The sequence below is a fragment of the Macaca nemestrina genome, chromosome 11 (genome assembly GCF_043159975.1).
Source record: "Macaca nemestrina isolate mMacNem1 chromosome 11, mMacNem.hap1, whole genome shotgun sequence".
Classification (NCBI taxonomy): domain Eukaryota; kingdom Metazoa; phylum Chordata; class Mammalia; order Primates; family Cercopithecidae; genus Macaca; species Macaca nemestrina.
Window position 1 is genome coordinate 57,927,277 of NC_092135.1, and position 23,532 is coordinate 57,950,808.

General features: G+C 40.6%; 1 protein-coding gene across 9 annotated transcripts in view; it reads right to left on the reverse strand.

Moving 5' to 3' along the window:
• The window catches only part of LOC105493177 (integrin subunit beta 6), a 148,727-nt gene that overhangs the window by 36,484 nt on the left and 88,711 nt on the right, over nt 1-23,532 (reverse strand). The gene's annotated exons all lie outside the window — the stretch shown is intronic.

Genomic DNA, 23,532 nt, shown 5'->3' on the forward strand with positions numbered 1-23,532 from the left:
ATTGCCATGGTCTAGGGCTGTGATTTTTGTCTCCAGAGGAGTCAAGTCTCAAATAATAGTAACATTTATATAACGTCTTCCATTCGTGAAGCATCCTTTGTCCAAAACGTTCTCAGCACACAACCAGGAACTTATCTTTTTGTAAAGTTGCAGAAACCAAGGTTTGGTGCACACAGGCAATGAGGGGAATCAGGTCGCTCTGTAAGTCATTCAGTTAAGAGGTCTTAAGAAGTAACCGCTTGGTGGAGAAAGAGAGTGAATTATTGGATGCTTGCACTGAGCTCTCTCTTCCTCTGGTAACGTGCTCCCTTTCAGGATGCTAGCACCGTGCTGGGGTTGGTTGGAATTGCTCCCACCACATCACCATGGAGTGAGTCAGAAACTAGTGCAGAAAGCATTATTTACCCACAGTGTTTTTTCCTGAGGCATCATTCCCACCTGAGAACTAGCAATATGAGTTCATCATCACTCCAGGCATTGGGCATGGGCGTGGAATGAGGCACGGCAAAGAAGGGAATTTTCCAGACAGCTGGAAATTTCCCCACCCTGGAGTTTTATGTTTTAAATTTTGTTGTTTTCAAATGAAAAGTTTTCTAAGGTGTGTGATACACATACCTGTCTTCTTAAACAAAGATTCCTCAAAATACTCTGACTTTTTTCTTGAAGGAATGGAGTTATTACTTATCAATATTAACTATAGTTTCACCAGGCATGCTGCCTCACGTCTGTAATCCCAGCACTTTGGGAGGTCAAGGCAGGCAGATCACTTGGGCTGAGGAGTTCGAGGCCAGCCTGGCCAACATGGTGAAACACCATCTCTACTAAAAATACAAAAATTAGCTGGGTGTGGTGGCACTCCTGTGGTCCCAGCTACTTGGAGGCTGAGGCAGGAGGATCACTTAAGCCCAGGAGGTTGAGGCTGCAGTGAGCTGATATGGTGCCACTGCACGCCAACCTGGGTGACAAAGTGAGACCCCGTCTCAAAAAAACAGTCATAATAAACTAAATAAACTATGGCTCTATAATCATCAAAGGCTTTTGAAACCTCCAGAGAGGTCACACCCATATCAAGTGGACCCTGACTGTTATGTTGTTGCTTCTTATATGTGTTTTTAAATGATTTCTACCTTCTCCTTGGTGAGCTCTAAGGTCTTACTCACCTACTAATTTACTCATTTATCTATTTACTGTTGCATTCAACATCTGCTGAGTAGGTTTGCTATACTGTACTATGTCAACAACCACTCCTTCTGTCAGCTGTGGTCTTCTGAGTTGCTGTGTGCTATGAAATTGGATGACTGAATTTATTAAAATTGTACGTAGAAAAAAGTAAGTAAGCTTTGAGTGAAGGATTTAGGGTATCTCATATAGTTCAAACATAATGATATTCTATCTTATTTAAAGAAGATTTAAGTGTTTTAGAAAATGCAAAAAAACTAAATTAGAATGGATAACTATCATTAATTATAATAGTGATACCAAGAAAATAAATTAGGACAAAAGGAACCAAGCAGAGGAACAAATGAAGCGAGGGCAACATTAGAACACAGAAAGCATGCAGGGTGTCCTGGGCACTTGATATAAGTGGATCCTTGGGTGAGTCCACACTTTCCACACCTATTTGGAAAAATGGGCTTTGGTTTTGATTTGAGGATTTGTAATGTTCCTCTTATTTCAGTGGTCATGATTGTGTTGAAGTTTGAAGTCAGTAGAAATCTAAATTCTTTTTTTGTTGTTGTTAATTTTTATTTTTAGAGACAGGGTCTCACTCTGTTGCCCAGGCTGGAGTGCAGTGAGTGGCCTGATAATAGCTCACTGTAGCCTTGAACTCCTAGGCTCAAGCAATGCTCTCACCTCCGCCTTCCAAAGCATTGGGATTACAGATGTGAGCCACTGAGCCTGGCAAAATCTGAACTCTTAACAGTGTGAGATGCTGCTCTGCCTTGACACTGTTTTATTATTGAGGAGGCTGTGGGCAGTAATCCAGGTGACATTCCTTACCTTACTCTGTGTCCCACATTGCTGCCTGATGATGGAGGACCCCCTTTTGTTTCCCTGAGTCAGGGAAAACTTGTAAAATACAAGGAAGGCACTGGTTTACGGACTTACCTTTTCAAATAAACACATGTCACAAAGGGCTGTGAAGCATGTTACATGTGGTTAACGGCGAATACCTATACAGGAACTTGAATTCCACTTAAGTGAAGCTGGAATGTGTGTAAATTTGACTGATCCCAGAAGAGATGGCAGAGGGAAACTTTCGAGCTTGACAAAGAAACGTTTAGGTCCCTTAGGAAAAGGATTTCAAGGCTCTTAGCTTTCTACAAAACTGCTATCCTTGAAAAACATCCTAAGAACCCCAACACTGAGGTGCCACAGATACATTCTGCACTAGTTCCAGTGGCCTCCAAATTTGTGGTTAATTCTTGGCTAACAAAGCCAAACCCATCCACTTCCTAAAGCATAATTATAATCCTGCATGTGGTATGACATTTGGCATTTGGCTATTAGGACAAGTGGTTAGCATTAATCGCTGACTGCCACTACAGTGATAATATAAAAGGGTTGGCAGCCAGTAGCAGTAACCAGTGGTGACACTGACAGTTGCACAGAAGAAAACTATTAATTTCTGGATGCTGAGTCCCCTCAAAAGCATTTCAAATAATTAACTAAAAATATGGACAATTTGGCTTCCTGCTCTAACACTGTCAAAATTCATACTTTAAATATTGTAGTATTATGATTACTGTAAATATCATGTATCAAATGCCTTCCTTTCATTAAAGTCTTAACGCACTATTATAAATTGTTGTAATTAAACATGTTTAATGTTAGAAAAAGGATGATTTTGCATGCCTGGATGTGATGAATTATAGTATTTGTGACTCTGAAAGATGATGCTTGGATATTAGAAATGGTGAACACTGCAAACATGATGTTGCATGAGCTGATTAGAATTGCAAGCTCTGATGCTTGGGCCTGTATTCTCTATTATCTATCTGCAGATTATCCTAAGTATGGATTTTTCTCGTCCTCCCTACCATACCACCCAGAAGTTCCTGAGGTTGCTTTTCTCACTCATTCTTTCTGATTACCTTAGTTTTCTTAACTTCCTTCTTCAAGCTCTATTTATCTCTTCACTCGGCCCCCATCTCCAAAAAGATTATGTGTGTATCTAACAGTCTGCGTTTGTTCCCTGGCAATCTCCTCTTTGTGGAAGAGAAAGGATAACAAACCAACAGAGAGCTATTTAGCAGGCAGGTGTGATACAGAGGAAATCACCTGCATTCCCACCTGCACATCCTGGGCTCCTCTCAGAGAGGGACTCCCGGTTTGGTGCCTCTCAGTGTCTGGCTGCCAGAACCAGCTGTCAGGTGTGCACTCCTGCTTGGCTCAGGGCAGAGGAACATGCAGTCACACACCTGCTGCCTGGTTAACTGTGGACAGGCTGTTGGTTGGCCTTCTCTTCAACAAGACTCGTGTTGAGGACCTTACAGAGCCTCTCTGGCTTTGGTGATATTCTGGCTTTCTGTCCTGCAGAAAAGGAAGCTCCTGATGTTACCCCTGTTCCTGCTCCAACTACACCTGCTGTGTGGTTAGCTCTTCAGAACCTGGATGTCTGCTGGGTCAATGTTTCGTATTAACTGTATCCTTGCTGGGTACGTTGATTTGGTTTCTGCTTTGGACAGTGACTCTACTGGGCCCTTATAGCCTAATCTTATGACATTTCTACTGTAGTCTCAGAGACCCCTCCCACCTCAGAGCTCAGTAGCCCTCATTTGATAGAGACCATGTGACACATGCCCCTCATTTGAGGGTGAGAAGTCACAAGTCAAGTGGTCACATATCAGCTAGCAGCAATTTTTTTCTTGCTTTTATTATTATTTTAATGGATGCATAATAAACTGTTCACATTTATGGGGTACAGTATGATATTTTGATGCACATATACGATGTTTAATGATCAAATCTATCACATTTTAATAAAGAATTTGTAAAACCAAATGCTCAGAGCAGTCGGCTGCTTCCCTTTAGATTCTGCTTGCTTAACTCTCTTTATGAAGACTCACTAATGTGTCACTAATATTACTTTATTTTATGCTCACAGCACTGTTTGTTTTCAATATTATATTATTAACCAACATCAGTGTTTCTAATCTGTAAATACACTTACTATATGTATTCTACTGAAATACATTTACTAAAAGATTGGCTTGCATAGACTGAGAATATTTGATGTTATATACTCTGCTCACAAATTTCTCTTCTAATCTTTCTAAGTTTTTTTTTCATTACTTTTTATCTCTTTAGTTAGCAGCTCCTTGCGGTGCATTCTCTCTCTCTTTCTGTCTCTCTCTCTCCCCCTGTTTCTCTCTCTCTCTTTCTTTCTTATAAACTTTAATGGCAGCATAACATACAGATTGTGCCAGTAATAAGTATATAGTTCAAGAAATATTTAAAGAGTAAACAAGCAAGTACCATCACCCAAAAAAATCAAGAAATAGAATATAAGCCGGGCTCAGTGGCTCATGCCTGTAATCCCAACACTTTGGGAGGCTGAGGTGGGTATATCACTCAAGCCCAGGAGTTCGAGACCAGCCAGGTAACATAGTGAGACCCCATCTCTACAAAAAATACAAACATTAGCCTGGCATATTGGTGTGCACCTGCAGTCCCAGCTACTGGAAGGCTGAGGTGGGAAGATTGCTTGAGTCTGGGAGGTTGAGGCTGTAGCCACTGCATTCCAGCCTGGGTGACAGAGTGAGACCTTGCCTCAGAAAAAAAAAAAAAAAAAGAAAGGAAAGGAAAGGAGGGAGGAAGGAAGGAAGGAAGGGAGGGAGGGAGGGAGGGAGGGAGGGAGAGGGAGAGAGAGAGAGAGAGAGAGAGAGAGACAGAAAGAAAGAAAGAAAGAAAGAAAGAGAGAAAGAAAGAGAGAGAGAAAGAGAGAAAGAAAGAAAGAGAAATAGAATACAACCAGCCCCCTGGTATCTTCCCTTGTATTGCCTTCCAGTCATTACTCTTCCCCACAAAAGCACAAACACTATTTTGACTTTTATCACTGTAGAAGTCAGGGGAGTTATCTTCATGGCCTTATGATTAACAAGAATATCTTAAGTAGGATAGAAAAAGCACTACCCATAAAGGAAAAGATTCATAAATAAGACTTAAAATTAATAATTTCATTTATAGATACACATTATAGATTCAATGCAATGCCAATAAAAATGCCATCAAATTATTTTGTGGGTATTAACAAACTGATTCTAAAGTTTATATGGAGAGGCAAAAGATCCAGAATAGCCAACTCAACACTGAAGATGAACAAAGTTGGAGGACTGACACTATCTGACTTCAAGACTTACTATAAAGCTGCAGCAATCCAAAGAGTATGGTATTGACAAAAGAATAGTCAGACAAATGTAACAGAATAGAGAGCCCAGAAATAGACTCACATAAATATGGTCAATTGATCCTTGACAAAGGAGCAAAGGCAACACAATGGAACAAGGATAGTCTTTTCAACAAATGGTGCTTGAACAACCGGACATCCACATGAAAAAAAAATCTAGACACATTATTATGCCCTTTGCAAACATTAGCTTAAAATGATCACACACCTACATGTAAAATTCAAAACAATAAAACTCCAAAAAGATAATGGTAGAAATATCTAGATGACCTTGAGTTTATTGATGACTTTTTAGATATAACACCAAAGGCACAATCCATGAAAGAAAAATTGATAAGCTGGACTTAAAATAAAAAACTTCTACTCTGTGAAAGATGATGTCAAGAGAACAAGAAAACAAGTCAGGGACTGGAAGAAAATATTTGCAAAATACACATCTACTACAGGAGTATTACCAAAATATACAAAGAACTCTTAAAACTCAACAAGAAAACAAACATTTCAATTAAAAAATGAGCCAAAGACCTTAACAGACATATTACCAAAGAAGATACAGAGATGGCAAATAGGCATATAAAAAGATGCTCCACATTAAATGTCAGCAGGGAAATGCAAAATAAACAACAATGAAATACCATTATGCATGTATTAGAATGGCCCAAATCCAGAACACTGACAACAACAAATGCTGACTAGGATATGGAGCAACAGGAATTCTCATTCATTGCTTGTGAGAATGCAAAATGATTCAGCCACTACAAAAGACAGTGTAGTAGTTTCTTGCAGAACAAAACAAACACTTACCATATGATCCAGTGATCAGACTCTTTGGAATTTACCAAAAAGAGTTGAAAACTTCCAAGATGGCTGAATAGGAACAGCTCCGGTCTGCAGCTCCCAGCGTGATCAACACAGAAGATGGGTTATTTCTGCATTTTCAACTGAGGTACCTAGCTCATCTCAGTGGAATTGGCTGGACAGTGGGTGCAGCCCACAGAGGGCAAACTGAAGCAGGGCAGGGCATCACCTCACCCACGAAGTGCAAAGGGTTGGGGGATTTCCCTTTCCTAGCCAAGGGAAGCCATGACAGACTACCTGAAAAAACGGGACATTCCCGCACAAATACTGTGCTTTTCCCAAGGCCTTAGCAACTGGCAGACAAGGTGATTCTCTCCCATACCTGGCTAAGTGGCTTCCACACCCACAGAGCCTTGCTCACTGCTAGTGCAGCAGTCTGAGATCGATCAGGGAGACGGCAGCCTGGCTGGGGGAGGGGTGTCTGCCATTGCTGAGGCTTGAGTAGGTAAACAAAGCGGCCAGGAAGCTCAAACAGGGTGGAGACCACCGTAGCTCAGCAAGGCCTACTGCCTCTAGACTCCACATCTGTGGGCAGGGCATAGCTGAACAAAAGGCAGCAAACTTCTGCAGACTTAAACATCCCTGTCTCATAGCTCTGAAGAGAGCAGTTGTTCTCCCAGCACTGTGTTTGAGCTCTGAGAATGGACAGACTGCCTTCTCAAGTGGGTCCCTGTTCCCCGTGTAGCCTAATTGGGAGACACCTCCCAGTAGGAGCTGACAGACACCTTACATAGGTGGCGGCCCCTCTGGAACAAAGCTTCCAGAAGAAGGATCAGGCAGCAATATTTGCTGTTCTTCAATATTGGCTCTTCTGCAGCCTCTGCTTATGATATCCAGACAAACAGGGTCTGGAGTGGAACTCCAGCAAACTCCAACAGACCTGCAGCTGAGGGACCTGACTGTTAGAAGGAAAGCTAACAAACAAAAGGAATAGCATCAACATCAACAAAAAGGTCATCTACACCAAAACCCTATCTGTAGGTCACCAACATCAGAGACCAAAGGTAGATAAAACAACAAAGATGGGGAGAATCCAGAGCAGAAAAGCGGAAAATTCTAAAAATCAGAGTGCCTCTTCTCCTCCAAAGGATCACAGCTCCTCACCAGCAATGGAACAAAGCTGGATGGAGAATGACTTTGACGAGTTGACAGAAGTAGGCTTCAGAAGGTTGATAATAACAAACTTCTCCGAGCTAAAGGAGGATGTTCGAACCCATTGCAAGGAAGCTAAAAACCTTGAGAAAAGATTAGACAAATGGCTAACCAGAATAAACAGTGTAGAGAAGGCCTTAAATGACTTGACGGAGCTGAAAACCATGGCACGAGAACTTCGTGACGCATGCACAAGCTTTAAAAGCCAATTTGATCAAGTGGAAGAAAGGGTATCAGTGACTGAAGATCAAATTAATAAAATAAAGTGAGAAAACAAGGTTAGAGAAAAAAAGAGTAAAAAGAAATGAACAAAGCCTCCAAGAAATATGGGACCACGTGAAAAGACCAAATCTACATTTGATTGGTGTACGTGAAAGCGAGGGGGAGAATGGAACCAAGTTGTAAAACATGCTTTAGGATATTATCCAGGAGAACTTCCCCAACATAGCAGGGCGAGCCAACATTCAAATTCAGGAAATGAAAAGAACACTACAAAGATACTCCTTGAGAAGAGCAACCCCAAGACACACAATTGTCAGATTCACCAAAGTTGAAATGAAGGAAAAAGTGTTAAGAGCAACCAGAGAGAAAGGTCGGTTTACCCACAAAGGGAAGCCCATCAGATTAACAGCGGATCTCTCAGCAGAAACTCTACAAGCCAGAAGAGAGTGGGAGCCAATATTCAACATTTTTAAAGGAGAGAATTTTCAACCCAGAATTTCATATCCAGCTAAACTCAGCTTTGTAAGTGAAGGAGAAATAAAATCTTTTACAGACAAGCAAATGCTGAGAGAGTTTGTCACCACAAGGCCTGCCTTACAAGGAGCTCCTGAAGGAAGCACTAAATTTGCAAAGAAACAACTGGTACCAGCCACTGCAAAAATACACAAAATTGTAAAGAACATCGATACTATGAAGAAACTGCATCAATTAACAGACAAAATAACCAGCGAACATCATAATAACAGGATCAAATTCACACATAACAATGTTAACCTTAAATGTAAAGGGACTAAATGCTCTCATTAAAAGACACAGACTGGCAAATTGGATAAAGAGTCAAGACCCATCAGTGTGCTGTATTCAGGAGACCCATCTCATGTGCAAAGACACATACAGGCTCAAAATAAAGGGAGGGAGGAAGATCTACAAAGCAAATGGAAAGCAAAAAAAGGCAAGGGTTGCAATCTTAGTCTCTGATAAAACAGACTTTAAACCAACAAAGATCAAAAAAGACAAAGAAGGCCATTACATAATGGTAAAGGGATCAATTCAACAAGAAGAGCTAACTATCCTAAATATATATGCACCTAACACAGGAGCACCCAGATTCATAAAACAAGTCCTTAGAGACCTATAAAGAGACTTAGACACCCATATAATAATAATGAGAGACTTTAACACCCCACTGTCAATATTAGACAGATAAATGAGACAGAAGCTTACCAAGGATATCCAGGACCTGAACTCAGCTCTGCAACAAGTAGACCTAATAGATATCTTCAGAACTCTCCACCCCAAATCAAGAGAATATACATTCTTCCCAGCACCACATTGCACTTATTCTAAAATTGACTGCATAATTGGAAGTAAAGCACTCCTCAGCAAATGGAAAGAACAGAAATCACAATGAACAGTCTCTCAGACTACAGTGCAATAAAATTACAACTCAGGATTAAGAAACTCACTCAAAAGTGCACAACTACATGGAAACTGAATAACCTGCTCCTGAATGACTACTGGGTACATAACGAAATGAAGGCAGAAATAAAGATGTTCTTTGAAACCAATGAGAACAAAGACACAATGTACCAGAATCTCTGGGATACATTTAAAGCAGTGTGTAGAGGGAAATTTATAGCACTAAAAGCCCACAAGAGAAAGCAGGAAAGATCTAAAATCGACACCCTATCAATACAATAAAAAGAACTAGAGAAGCAAGAGCAAACAAATTCAAAAGCTAGTAGAAGGCAAGAAATAATTAAGATCAGAGCAGAACTGAAAGAGAGAGAGACACAAAAAACCCTTCAAAAAGTCAATGAATCTAGGCTCTGGTTTTTTGAAAAGATCAACTAAATTGATAGACCACTTGCAAGACTAATAAAGAAGAAAAGAGAGAAGAATCAAATAGATGCAATCAAAAGTGATAAACAGGGTATCACCACCAATCCCACAGAAATAAAAACTACCATCAAAGAATACTATAAACACCTCAACACAAATAAGCTAGAATAAAATAAAAGAAATGGATAAATTCCTGGACACATACACCTTCCCAAGACTAAACCAGGAAGAAGTTGAATACCTGAATCAACTAATAACAAGTTCTGAAATTGAGAGAGTAATTAATAGCCTACCAACCAAAAATGGCCAGGACCAGATGAATTCACAGCCAAATTCTACCAGAGGTGCAAATAGGAGCTGATACTATTCATTTTGAAACTATTCCAATCAACAGAAAAAGAGGGAATCCTCCCTAACTCATTTTATGAGGCCAACATCATCCTGATAACAAAGCCTGGCAGAGACACAACAAAAAAGAGAATTTTAGACCAATATCCCTGATGAACATTGATGCGAAAATCCTCAAGAAAATACTGGCAAACTTAATCCAGTAGCACATCAAAAAGCTTATCCACCATGATCAAGTGGGCTTCATCCCTGGGATGCAAGGCTGGTTCAACATACACAAATCAATAAACGTGATCCATCAAATAAACAGAACCAAAGACAAAAACCACATGATTATTTCAACAGAGGCAGAAAAGGCCTTTGACAAAATTCAACAACCCTTCATGCTGAAAACTCTCCATAAACTAGGTATTGATGGAATGTATCTCAAAATAATAAGAGCTATTTATGGCAAAACAAAAGCCAATATCATACTGAATGGGCAAAAACTGGAAGCATTCCCTCTGAAAACTGGCACAAAACAAGAATGACCTTTCTGACCACTCCTATTCAACATAGTGTTGGAAGTTCTGGTCAGGGTAATCAGGCAAGAGAAAGAAATAAAGGGTATTCAGCTAGGAAATGAGGAAGTCAAATTGTCCCTGATTGCAGATGACATGATTGTACATTTAGAAAACCCCATCATCTCAGCCCAAAATCTCCTTAAGCTAATAAGCAACTTCAGCAAAGTCTCAGGATACAAAATCAATATGCAAAAATCACAAGCATTCCTATACACCATTAACAAACAAACAGAGATCCAAATCATGAGTGAACTCCCATTCACAATTGCTACAAAGAGAATAAAATACCTAGGAATTCAACTTACAAGGGATATGAAGGACCTCTTCAAGGAGAACTACAAACCACTGCTCAACGAAATAAAAGAGGACACAAACAGCCTGGACGCAGTGGCTCATGCCTGTAATCCCAGCACTTTGGGAGGCTGAGGCAGGTGGATCACGAGGTCATTAGATTGAGACCCTCCTGGCTAACACTGTGAAACCCCATCTCTACTAAAAAAAAAAAAATACAAAAAATTAGCCAGGTATGGTGGTGGGCACCTGTAGTCCCAGCTACTCGGGAGGCTGAGGCAGGAGAATGGCATGAACCCGGGGGATGGAGCTTTCAGTGAGTGGAGATGGTGCCACTGCACTCCAGCCTGGGTGACAGAGCGACACTCTGTCTCAAAAAAAAAGAGAACACAAACAAATGGAAGAACATTCCATGCTCATGGATAGGAAGAATCAATATCATGAAAATGGTCATACTGCCCAAAGTAATTTATAGGTTCAATGCCATCCCCATTAAGCTACTAATGACTTTCTTCACAGAATGGGAAAAAACTACTTTAAAGTTCTTATGGAACCAAAAAAGAGCCTGCATTGCCAGGACAATCCTAAGCAAAAAGAACAAAGCTGGAGGCATCATGCTACCCAACTTCAAACTATACTACAAGGCTACAGTAACCAAACAGCATGGTACTGGTACCAAAACATATATATATAGACCAACTGAACAGAATAGAGGCCTCAGAAATAACACCACACATTTACAACCATCTGATCTTTGACAAACCTGACAAAAACAAGAAATGGGGAAACGATTTTCTACTTAATAAATGGTGCTGGGAAAATTGGCTAGCCATATGTGGAAAGCTGAAACTGGATCCCTTCCTTATACTTTATACAAAAATTAATTCAAGATGGATTAAAGACTTAAATGTTAAATCTAAAACCATAAAAACCCTAGAAGAAAACCTAGGCAATACCATTCAGGACATAGGCATGGGCATGGACTTCATGACTAAAACACCAAAAGCAATGGCAACAAAAGCCAAAATAGACAAATGGGATCTAATTAAACTAAAGAGCTTCTGCACGGCAAAAGAAACTACCATCAGAGTGAACAGGCAACCTACAGAGTGGGAGAAAATTTTTGCAATATACCCATCTGACAAAGGGCTAATATCCAGAATCTACAAAGAACTCAAACAAATTTACAAGAAAAAAACAAACAACCCCATCAAAAAGTGGGCAAAGGATCTGAACAGGCACTTCTCAAAAGAAGACATCTATGAAGCCAACAGACATGTGAAAAAATGCTCATCATCACTGGTCATCAGAGGAATGCAAATCAAAACCACAATGAGATACCATCTCACACCAGTCAGAATGGCGATCATTAAAAAGTCAGGAAACAATAGGTGCTGGAGAGGATATGGAGAAATAGGAACACTTTTATACTGTTGGTGGGAGTGTAAATTAAACCATTGTGGAGGACAGTGTGGCGATTACCCAAGGATCTAGCACTAGAAATACCATTTGACCCAGCCATCCCATTACTGGGTATATACCCAAAGGATTATAAATCATGCTACTATAAAGACACATGCATATGCACACGTATGTTTATTGCGGCACTATTCACAATAGCAAAGACTTGGAACCAACCCAAATGCCCATCAATGATAGACTGGATTAAGAAAATGTGGCACATATACACCATGGAATACTATGCAGCCATAAAAAGGATGAGTTCATGTCCTTTGCAGGGACATGGATGAAGCTGGAAACCATCATTCTCAGCAAACTATCACAAGAACAGAAAACCAAGCACTGAATGTTCTCACTCACAGGTGGAAATTGAACAATGAGATCACCTGGACACAGGGCAGGGAACATCACACACTGAGGTTTGTCAGGGACTGGGTAAGGGATAGCATTAGAATAAATATCTAATGTAATCAATGAGTTGATGCGTGCAGCAAACCAACATGGCACATGTATACCTATGTATCAAACCTGCACTTTGTGCATAGGTACCCTAGAACTTAAAGTATTTACAAAAAAAAGTTGAACACATGTCCACACAAAATCCTGTACATAGATGTTTATACCCGCTTTATTCATAATTGCCAAAACTAGAAGCCACCAAGATGTCCTTTAGTAGGTGAATAGGTTAAAAAAAAAAAAAAAAAAAAAAGCTGTGGTCCATTCATCAAACGAAACATGATTCAGAGCTACAAAGAAATGAGTTATCAAGCTACGAGAAGATGGAGGAAGTTTAAATGCGTATTATTAAGTGAAAGAAGCCAATCTGAAAAGGCTACATTTGGTAGTTGGTATGGTTTGGATTTGTGTCTTCGCCCAAATCTCATGTTGAATTGTAATCCCCAATGTTGGAGAAGGGGCCTGGTTGGAGGTGATTGGATCATGGGGACAAAGTTTCCCCTTGCTGTTCTCGTGATAGTGAGTGAACTCTCATGAGATCTGGTTGTTTAAAAGCATGTAGCAACTCCCCCTTCTCTCTTCCTCCTTCTCCGTTCCTGCTTTTCCTTCACATTCTTCCATGATTGTAAGTTTCCTGAGGCCTCCCCAGCCATGCTTCCTGTATAGCCTGCAGAACTCTGAGTCAATTAAACCTCTTGTCTTTATAAATTACCCAGTTCTGGGTAGTTCTTTATAGCAATGGGAGAACAGACTAATACAGTAGCATTTCCACTATCTGGCATTCTGGAAAAGGCAAAACTGTGGAGCCAGTAAAAAATGAGTGGTTGCCAGAGGTTGGGGGTCAGTAAGAGAGGGAGGAATAGGCAAAGCACAGAGAAGTTTTAGAGCAGTGAAATTACTCTGTATGACACTACAAAGGTGGATGCATAATAATTGTACATAACTCCTAAAGTGTACAACACCAAGAGTGAACCCTAATGTAAACTCTGGACTTTGGGTGATAATGATGTATCAATGTAGGTTCATCAGTTATGACAAATGTACTACTGTGGTGGGAGATGATGATAATAGGGAAGGCTATACATTTATGGAGACAAGAGGTATATGGGAAATCTCACTATACCTTCTACTCAATTTTGCTGTGAACCTAAAACTGCTCGAAAAATTTGTTTTTAAAAATTAAGAATTTTCTTCTCAAAAGATGCCTTTAAGAGTATGAGAAGGAGGCACTGGGTGGGAGGAAAATACCTGTGGTACATGCATCTAACCAAGGACATGGGGCCAGAATATCTAAATGATTCTACGTAGCAATAAGAAGAACGCATATTAATAAAAATGGATATGCAAGTGGCAAATCAGTATGTGAAGTGTTCAACATCAGGAATCTCTAGAGGAAAATACATTAAAACCACAATGAGATGCCACTGTGCACTCACTTCACTAGAATGGCTCAAATTTTTGAAAACCTGACAATGTTCTCATACACTTGTAGTAGAAATGTAAATTGGTACAACTATTTTGGAAAACTAGTTGGCAGTAACTACTAAAGCTGAACATAAGCACACTCTATGACCTAGCAATTCTACTCCTAGGTCTGGCCCCCCAGTAGAAATGGGCCAACAGAATGTATGACTATTCCAAGACAAATGCATAGAGAAGGATTCATTGTTGTTGTCATCGAGGGGATGCTTCTGGGTAATTAAGATGCCACTTAAATTGCAGAAAGTGCAGGTAATCCTGAAAGGGGCTCAGTTCTGTTGGGTATTTGATCACAAAGAGTCATCAGCTCCTAATGGATTCCTCTACCTGAAGACAAAGCCAAGGCAGGTGTAGACTGGCAGACTCCTTGGCTCTCACAGGAATCTCATCTGCTTCTTTCTATGTCTCTCCCCTTCCTCAGGAGCTGCAATTGCCAACTCAGGGGCCTTACAACAGTATTGAGAGGTCCTCACAAGCCTTTTGACATCCCCAAGCACCTCCTGCATCCTCAGAAACCCCAGGCTCTTGAAGAGACCTTGTTATAGCCTTGGAATAGTGGCAGGAATGCATGGGGAGTGGACCACATTGCTTTTTACCTACTCAGGGCTTGTTGGCTCAGGGAACCCTCAGTTTAGACAAGGCTAAAGGTATGCCAAACCTTCCTCTTACCACTACCAGGAAAACAATAGCTAGAGCTAACCTTTAGACCCCGCATTTGTTCCCTTTCATTGTTCACAGAAGTTCTATTATTTAGGTACCATTATTATTCCTGTTTTATGGCCAAGATCCTGAGGCTCAGAAAGTGTAGTTAACTTGCCTGACGTCATCCAGCCAGGAAGTAGTAGGGCTGAACCCACACACTCATATCCTCTTTCCTTATATTCTCTTTCTAGAGCCAGATTTCTTAACCAGATCACTTCTGTTAGGTGCCTGGCAATGGCTATCTTGGACTTGTGATGTCATTGCTGACCTCCAAGGGAGGTTAATGAGTAAGCCTGACTGGGTGTGTTCATTTCTTTGGATTGCTGAAGTCCCACAAACTGGGTGGCTTGCAACGACAGAAATTGTTCTGTTCCGGAGGCGGGAAGTCTGAGCTCCATGCTCGCCTCGCTATAGGTTCTGGCAGCAATCCTTGGAGCCCCTTGGCTTGTAGATGCAGCTCTCCAGTCTCTGCATCCATTGTCACATAATGTTCTACCTCAAGTGTCAGTGTCTCTGTGTCTCTTCATATAAGGACACCAGTCATATTCGATTAAGGGTCTGTCTTACTCCAATATGACCTCCTATTAAATTAACTTATTATTTCCACAATGACCCTGCTTCCAAATAAGGTCACATTCTGTGGTACTGGGCATTAGATCTTTAACATATTTTTTAAAGGGGGAAGGGGACATGATTCAACCCATAACACTGGACTAGGGTTCTTTTGATTTCTTTAACCTAAAGCCTTAGTTTTAACTGGACAGGTAAGTACCTTGTCCAGTCACAGATGGAATACATGGTAGAAATAGGTCTTGACTCTATAGCCACTGTTCACTCTTCTCCACCAGGCCTCTGCCAGAGAAACTAGTGCAAATGCCAGCAGCAAGTGAGGGTGGGAATCTTATTAGAAATTTAAGATAATAATGCCATGTATATATACACATGCCTATGTCTCTATATGGACTCAGAGATTATAGAACACTTATTATAAGGATTTAGAGATTATAGAACACTTTTCTACCCAGAGCAAAAAGAAAAGGAGAAAAAGGGTTGTGGCTGTAATGACTTTCAAACTCAAAGGCTAGATTTTGAAAGAAATGTAGGAAGTAGCAAAAGCACAGAGGAAAAAAAAAAAAAAAAAAAAAATTCCTAGTGGAATGTATTGTGCTACTTATCTGGTCAAAGAAAAACAGCTCTTTGCTGGCAAAGCCTCGCTTTCATGGAGCCGTGTGCTTCTTCCAGAGCTAGGGGCGGACTGGGTTTGCTGAAATGAGTCCTTCTTCAGAAGGCTTTCTTCCCGTGAGGTCTTTCATTCTTGTGGGGTTTTATTCTGCTGGTTCTCAGGTTCATTATCAGTAAATGCAGGGCTTCCAGTATTATGCAAAAGTTTACCCCCAGGCTCAACTGTGTTACTAGGACACCCAAGATTCCAAAAAGAACATGTAATTGTTCCTGGCACAAGGGTAGCATGAATGTCTGTCTCTGGATTGCATGATATCTGCTTTGCCTTCAGGCTTTCAATTGTCAGCATTCCATAGGCAGGCAAGTAGCGGTGGGAGTGTGCTAATTAGATCAGGTGCTTGATCTTGAAGTCTGCCCCAGCAATGACTAGGTAGTCAGCATCGGAACTTTTGAGCACTACCTTTCTTTCTCCCAGTCTGCCCAGAATGTAATTATCTTGTCAGCCAAGAAGCTGGAGCACACAGCTGAGCAAGTGCTCGGCAGCAGTAACAGAGTGATAAGGGAAGACAAATGGACCCACCGTGCATGACTGTTCTGAGACAAACAAATGTACAGAGAGGCATTGGAGAATGGAGACTTAGAGAACAAAGAGGCTGCAATGAGTATTTTGTTCCTAAGGATATTTCAGATCCTCTCTTAATAAGATTACCTTGCCTTTGGAGAGGAATTGCAGACCTTTGCTGACTAATTCAAGTCCCAAAGCTTTAGAAAGCTCTTTTAAAATAGGAAGCGATGTGGGGTTCAGTAGCAGCCTATGTGCTTTGCAGGCCAAACGGCAGGTAATAAAACTTTGAAGGATGACTAGTAGGAAGGGAATGAAGGAGATGAGAAAATAGCAAGTAGGTGTATGTGCAAGGACTGCAAAAGAGGTTTCAGCTCTTGATATTCAAAGTGTGACTTGTGGACTGACAGCAGCAACATCATCTGGAAGCTTGTTAGAAATGCAGACTCTGGGTCAGGCGCGGTGGCTCACGCTTGTAATTCTAGCGCTTTGGGAGGCCAAGGTGGGTGGATCACGAGGTCAATAGATAGAGGCCATCCTGGTCAACATGGTGAAACCCCGTCTCTACTAAAAATACAAAAATTAGCTGGGCGTGGTGGCGTGCGCTTGTAGCCCCAGCTACTCAGGAGGCTGAGGCAGGAAAATCACTTGAACCCAGGAGGCAGAGATTGCAGTGAGCTGAGATCGCACCACTGCACTCCAGCCTGGGCAATAGAGTGAGATTTCGTCTCAAAAAAAAAAAAAAAGAAAGAAAACAAAAGAAAAGAAATGCAGACTCTCAGGCCCCAGCCCAGACCTCTTGAATGAGAGTCTGAATTTTAAGAGGCCCCCATCCCCCAGGTTGATTGGATACACCAGTTAAAAAGAGGGAAAAAAAAGCAAAAACCATTGGTGTCTGGGTCTCAGCCCCAGAGATACTGACTCAATTGGATCAAGGTGTAGCCTACACATTGGGTTTGTTAGTAAAGCTCCCTACCTGATTCTAATGAGCACCCAAGTTTGAGAACTGCTGGTGTAGAATAGTCTATCAGAGGGGTTGTAGTGATTTGGAAAATAAAGGTATTAGGTTTTTAAATCTATATACCCACAGTTTATCCAGGGTTTTCAGCCTGTCATACACCTGTGACATCTATACCCAGTGACAAAAGTATTTTTGGATGCCTGCTACCCACAGAATAGCACCCTGTTTACTTCCCACTGCCTTCAAGATTGAAGGGTCTGGTTTCTGCCTACCTCTCCCACTCCATCTCCTTCTACCCCTACTCACTCCAGGCCAACTGGCCTTTTTTCCTTTTCTCAAGCTCACTGGGAACTGAGTCCTTTGCTACCTCAGGGCCTTTGCACATGCCTTTGCCTATGCCTTTGCCTCTTGAAAACTCCTCAGCCTTCAGCTTGCTTCCTCATTATCACTTCTGGAAAGGCACCTTCCATGAAAATTCTATCCAAGGAAAGTCTCACTTTCTCCCCCTTAATTATGGTCCATGGTTGCACACTATTCTTTTCCATTTCTTCAATAACACTATTAAAAGTTGTAATTGGTTGTTTTTCATTAATTGTTTCTTGTCTATTTCCCCCGACTAGTCCACGAGGACAAAACAGGGTCTTTTTTTATTCTCCTCTATACTCCTAGGGCCTAGTTCAGTGCTTGGCACATGGAAAACACATAAATATTTGTAGAATGAACGAACAAAGGCAGGGATTGGCTATGTCCCATGGGCCATATTTAGCCTGTTGCTTGTTTTTGTAAATAACTATGCTCATTTATTTACGTATTGTCCATGGCTGCTTTCATGCTACAATGAGAGTTGACGAAACTGTGTGGCCACAATGCCTAACTTACTATTTGACCCTTTGTAGATAGGCTGCCAGATAAAATACAGAATGCTCAGAAAAACTGGAAAGCAGAGAAACAATGAAAAATTTTTAGTGTACCTGTGGTCCAAATATTGCATGGGACATATTTATACTAATAATTATTTGTTGCTTACTTGACACTTGAATTTAACTGGATCTCCTGGATTTTTATGTGCTGAATTTGAAAACCCTATAGAAAAAAGTGTGCCAACCCTTTAATTCATAAATAATTACCTCAACTGTTCAAGCTCAACAAATAATGATTCCAAAATTTTCTGTTTACTTTCTGAAGATTCAATACTGCTAACACAACAAAATATTAAACTATGTGATCATTAATACTAGTCCCTTGGTAGGATATTTGGGGCTCTTTTGGATAATCAGGCATAAAACGAAAATAGATAATACTCTTAAACTCTTCTGATGTCCAGGGGGCTGTCAGTTTCACTTGTCCTTTTGTGCCTTGATGCCATATGTGATTATTTCAAAGGCTATGCCATGTGGAAAATGCTTGGTTGCTGTTAGACTCCGGCATAGTGATACAAGCTGGGTGAGCTCCCTTCAAACTTACAGTCCGGTCCAGCCTCACACAGAGTGGCCAACCGCAACCATAGGAAAGGCTTTAGAGGATACATGGGTAATTGAATTAGGCAGGAGTCCCTTTGTGCTGTGAGACCCAGATAAAGTGGAGAAGGGGAATTACACAGCTTTCAACAATTAGCTGAAAGACAGGAGTTTTGTTCACAGATGTCAAAGTCTTCACCAAAGGGGCACTTTCAGGCATAAGAAAACGAAACTAGACATAATTTGTTGGTCCTATTAATGTAAAAAAGTAACTAAGTATTATGTGAATATGTAAAAAGTGACCCAGGAGGTAAAAATGCAGTACTTGCGCAGGTTTTGGGCTGCTGGTGGAAAAGGACAAGTTTGCTTTTATTTTAAAAGTAGACACCTATAAGTATGGCAACTATAGGCTCAGAATTTTGTAGGATGATTTTGATTTCATATAGTTATTCTCATCAATAAAATTTTTGATGTATAACTACACGTAATTTAATTTGTATGCCTTTATAAGACTATACATATATAAACATTCAAAAAATTTGAACAGACTTAATTGTACAATATTATACCAGTTAGTCTAAGTGTGTAAATATATGCAAAGAAAATAGGAAAAACTTACTCTTTTTTTTTTTTTTTTGAGACAGAGTCTCACTCTGTCGCCCAGGCTGCAGTGCAGTGGCATGATCTCAGCTCACTGCAACCTCCACCTCCCAGGTTCAAGAGATTCTCCTGCCTCAGCCTCTCAAGTAGCTGGGACTACAGGCACATGCCACCACACTTGGCTAATTTTGTATTTTTAGTGGAGACAGGATTTCACCATGTTGGCCAGGCTGTTCTCGAACTCCTGACCTCAAGTGGTCCACCCACCTTCCAAAGTGCTGGGATCACAGGCGTGAATGAACCACCATGCCCCGCCAGAAAAACTTACTCTAAAATGTCAACAGTGTTAGCTATGTCTGAGTGGTGAGTTTATGAGTGATCTTTGTTTTCATCTTTGGGTTTTCTGTATTGCTCTTCACTTTTCTTTTTGCAAATAGTCTATATTAGTTTTATAATCAAAAAAAGAATAATTTAAAGTTTTGTTTTGTTTTGGCCATACTTCCACATTACATTGCTGATGGGAGAGTAACTGATAAAACTACTTTGGAAAGCAACTTGGACAAACTCAGTAAAATTACAGATGCCATTCCCCTGTAACCTGGGGATTTCACTCCTCAGTAGAGCATATGTGTGCAAAGATGTGCATGGCTGCAACATTTGTAATGCTGCACAATCGGAAGTGACCTGACGCCCTCACTTGCAGAATGAACACATTGCCCATAATACTGTGAATGGAGCGTGCATAGCAGTGGGTGGAGTAAACTATAGCTATACGTATCTCCATGGACAAGCCTCAAAAACAGAGCATTGAGCTTAACAATGTTTTAATACCTGGCAGATGAACCAATAGATAAATTATCTATAAATGGCAGAGTGCTTCAAGTGCTTAATGCCACAGAACTAACACTCAAAAATGTCTAAAATGTAAAGTTTTTGTTATATGTATCTCACCATAATAAGAAAATATAATTAAAAACCCCAAATATATAACATTCAGTCAAAAAGCAAATGGTAAAAATAATATGTACAGCATGAAATTAAGCTTATAAGCCAAAACTACATAATTAGTTATGGATGTACATATATATATACATATGTATATATATATACACACACATTTTTAATAGCACAAAAAACAAATGTGAGAATGACAAATACTAAGTTCAGGATACTGGTTACCTCTGTAGAAGGAGAGGGGAACTAGACCAGAGTTGGGCAGCTACACAGCATGCAACTGGATCTGGGATGTTTCATTTGCTTAAAAAATCTAAAGCAAATATGGTAGCAAAATGTTACAATGTGAGAAAACTGGCAATAAGTATGTGAGTGTTTATTTATTATTATTATTATTATTATTATTATTATTATTTGTTGCCCTGGCTAGAGTACAATGGCGCGATCTCGGCTCACTGCAACCTCTGCCTCCCGGGTTCAAGTGATTCTCCTGCCTCAGCCTCCCGAGTAGCTGGGATTACAGGCACGTGCCATCACACCTGGCTAATGTTTTGTATTTTTAGTAGAGACTGGGTCTTGCCATGTTGGCCAGGCTGCTCTTGAACTCCTGACCTCAGGTGATCCACCCACCTCAGCCCCCAAAGTGCTGGGATTACAGGCATGAGCCACTGCGCCCGTCTGGGTGTTTACTATGTTACTCTATTTTTCCATATGCTTGAACTGTATGATCATAACAAACCTATAGTCTTGGTCAGACCACGTGCCCCCAATTTCTCACTTTGATTGGAACCATAGATTGTGATTACCATAGATCGTAGCTGTTTTAAATATGCTGACCCAATGCATAATATTCCCTAGCTGTGTGGCCTGTTCTTACCACCCAGAGCTTAAACAACCTACGGGGCAGAATCCGAGTGTCTCTCTTTTTTCAAGTCTATGCATCTTTAAATTGCTCTCTTCATCCAAATTAACAGCAATAGGGAAGAACCCTGGATGAAGTATTTCCTGGTCTTAAAGCACTCTGCAATTAATAGGGAATTCATCTATTGGTTTAGCTGTCAGGCAGCTCTGCTCCACCCTTGGGTTCTGTACTTTTTAAAGTTGGTTACTTGACCAGGAGCAGTGGCTCACACCTGTAATTTCAGCATTTTGGGAGGTCGTGGTGGGTGGATCATTTGAGGTCAGGAGTTCGAGACAAGCCTGGCCAACATGGTGAAACCCTGTCTCTACTAAAAACATACAAATTAGCTGGGTGTGGTGGCACACGCCTGTAATCCCAGCTACTCAGGAGGTTGAGGCTGGAGAATCTCTTGAACCCAGGAGGCAGAGGTTGCCGTGAGCTGAGGTTGTGCCACTGTACTTCAGCCTGGGCAACAGAGGGAGACTCTGTCTCAAAAAAAAAAAAAAAAAAAGAAAAGAAAAGGTGGTAACTTTATTTTAAAGTCTGTGTCTCTGGTGGTCTAGTGGTCTGCTTTTTCACTACAGCACCCCAGGTTCAATTGTGAGTTACCTCAGTGATTGTGACTGTAGATTCAGATTATCTGGGTTCAGATCTTGGCTCTTACATGCAGTTTGCTTTGCTATTTTGGGTTCTGTAGCCATAAGAGGGAGTTTAAATGATAAAATGAGTGCAAAATCCTGAACCCCCAGGCTGCCACCTAATAAGCTCTCGACAAAAGTTCCCTATTACACTATTATTATCATAGTCATAGTTGCATATCATCTCTAGCCCTCATCCCTATAAAGTGAAGAACTTGGTCCAAACACCGTGATACTGTTAGCATCAAAAGAAGTTTTATGGTTGCTGATTAATTTGCTGCTCCTTATAAGAAAGATGGTGAATAGAAAAGAGCAAAAACATTGACAGACATGAAAACTCTGACCCCTCAGCTGGAGTCTCTTTCTAGAACACAACTCTAAAATGCCCTCATTCTGTTTTTTAGGCAAAATATTAGTTTACTAGTCTGCTGATGCTCTCTGAGACTTCTTAAGTCAGGCACTACATCTTATTCTCCTCTATAGTCACAAACTTTGGCCTAGTTCACGGGAGGTACTCATGATATGTTTGAGAAATGAAGGGATGAATGACTATGCAGTCCATAGCATCTTAGTTTCAATGATATGCTAGGTATCCTGTGTGTTGTGTAAATCTCAAAGCATTTAGACCTTGCATTATTTAAATCACATTTTAGATCCGGCACAGTGGCTCACACCTGTAATCCCAGCACTTTGGGAGGCCGAGGTTGGTGGTTCACATGTGGCCAGGAGTTTGAGATCAGTTTGGTGAACTAACATGACGAAACTCCGTCTCTACTAAAAATACAAAAATTAGCTGGGCATGGTGGCGCACATCTGGAATCCTAGGTACTCGGGAGGCTGAGGCATGAGAATCACTTGAACCTGGGAGGTGGAGGGTACATAGTGAGCTGAGATCATGCCACTGCACTCCAGCCTGGGCAACAGAGTGAGACTCTGTCTCAAGAAAAAAAAAAAAAAATCTCATTTTATATTTCTGCAAGTATTGGCTTAATCAGGCATCTCATTAAGGTCCTGCTTCAAACCTGTACCTTTTTCTTTCTTGTGTTTACTTTCTCAATTATGAGGCTTTGAGTTCTTTAGAAGAAAAGTACTATGTGTGATCTAAGGAGTAACTGATGATTTTTCATGGTTAAGATTTATCAATTAGCTTGGAAAATACTCCCAACAACTCTGACTGATAATCTGAGGACATAAGGTTTATTTCCAAATCTTCCCTCTCTAAGGGATGTTTTCATTAATGAGGAAAGTGTAGGCAGCTGGCCCTCCTCAGTCTTTGTTCCCAGATACTATCAGTTAAGGAGAAATGAAAATACTTTCCATTACACTTAAATAAAGAGCAATTTATTACCTCCATGGAGATGTCTTATAACCCAGAAGTTGTCATTTTACTCCTAGATGATTTTGTTTTTACTAAAATCATAAGTTTGGAATACTCCATCCACTACAGAATGAGATTGATAGGATAAAGAATATCTAGACTGTGCCCTAAAATT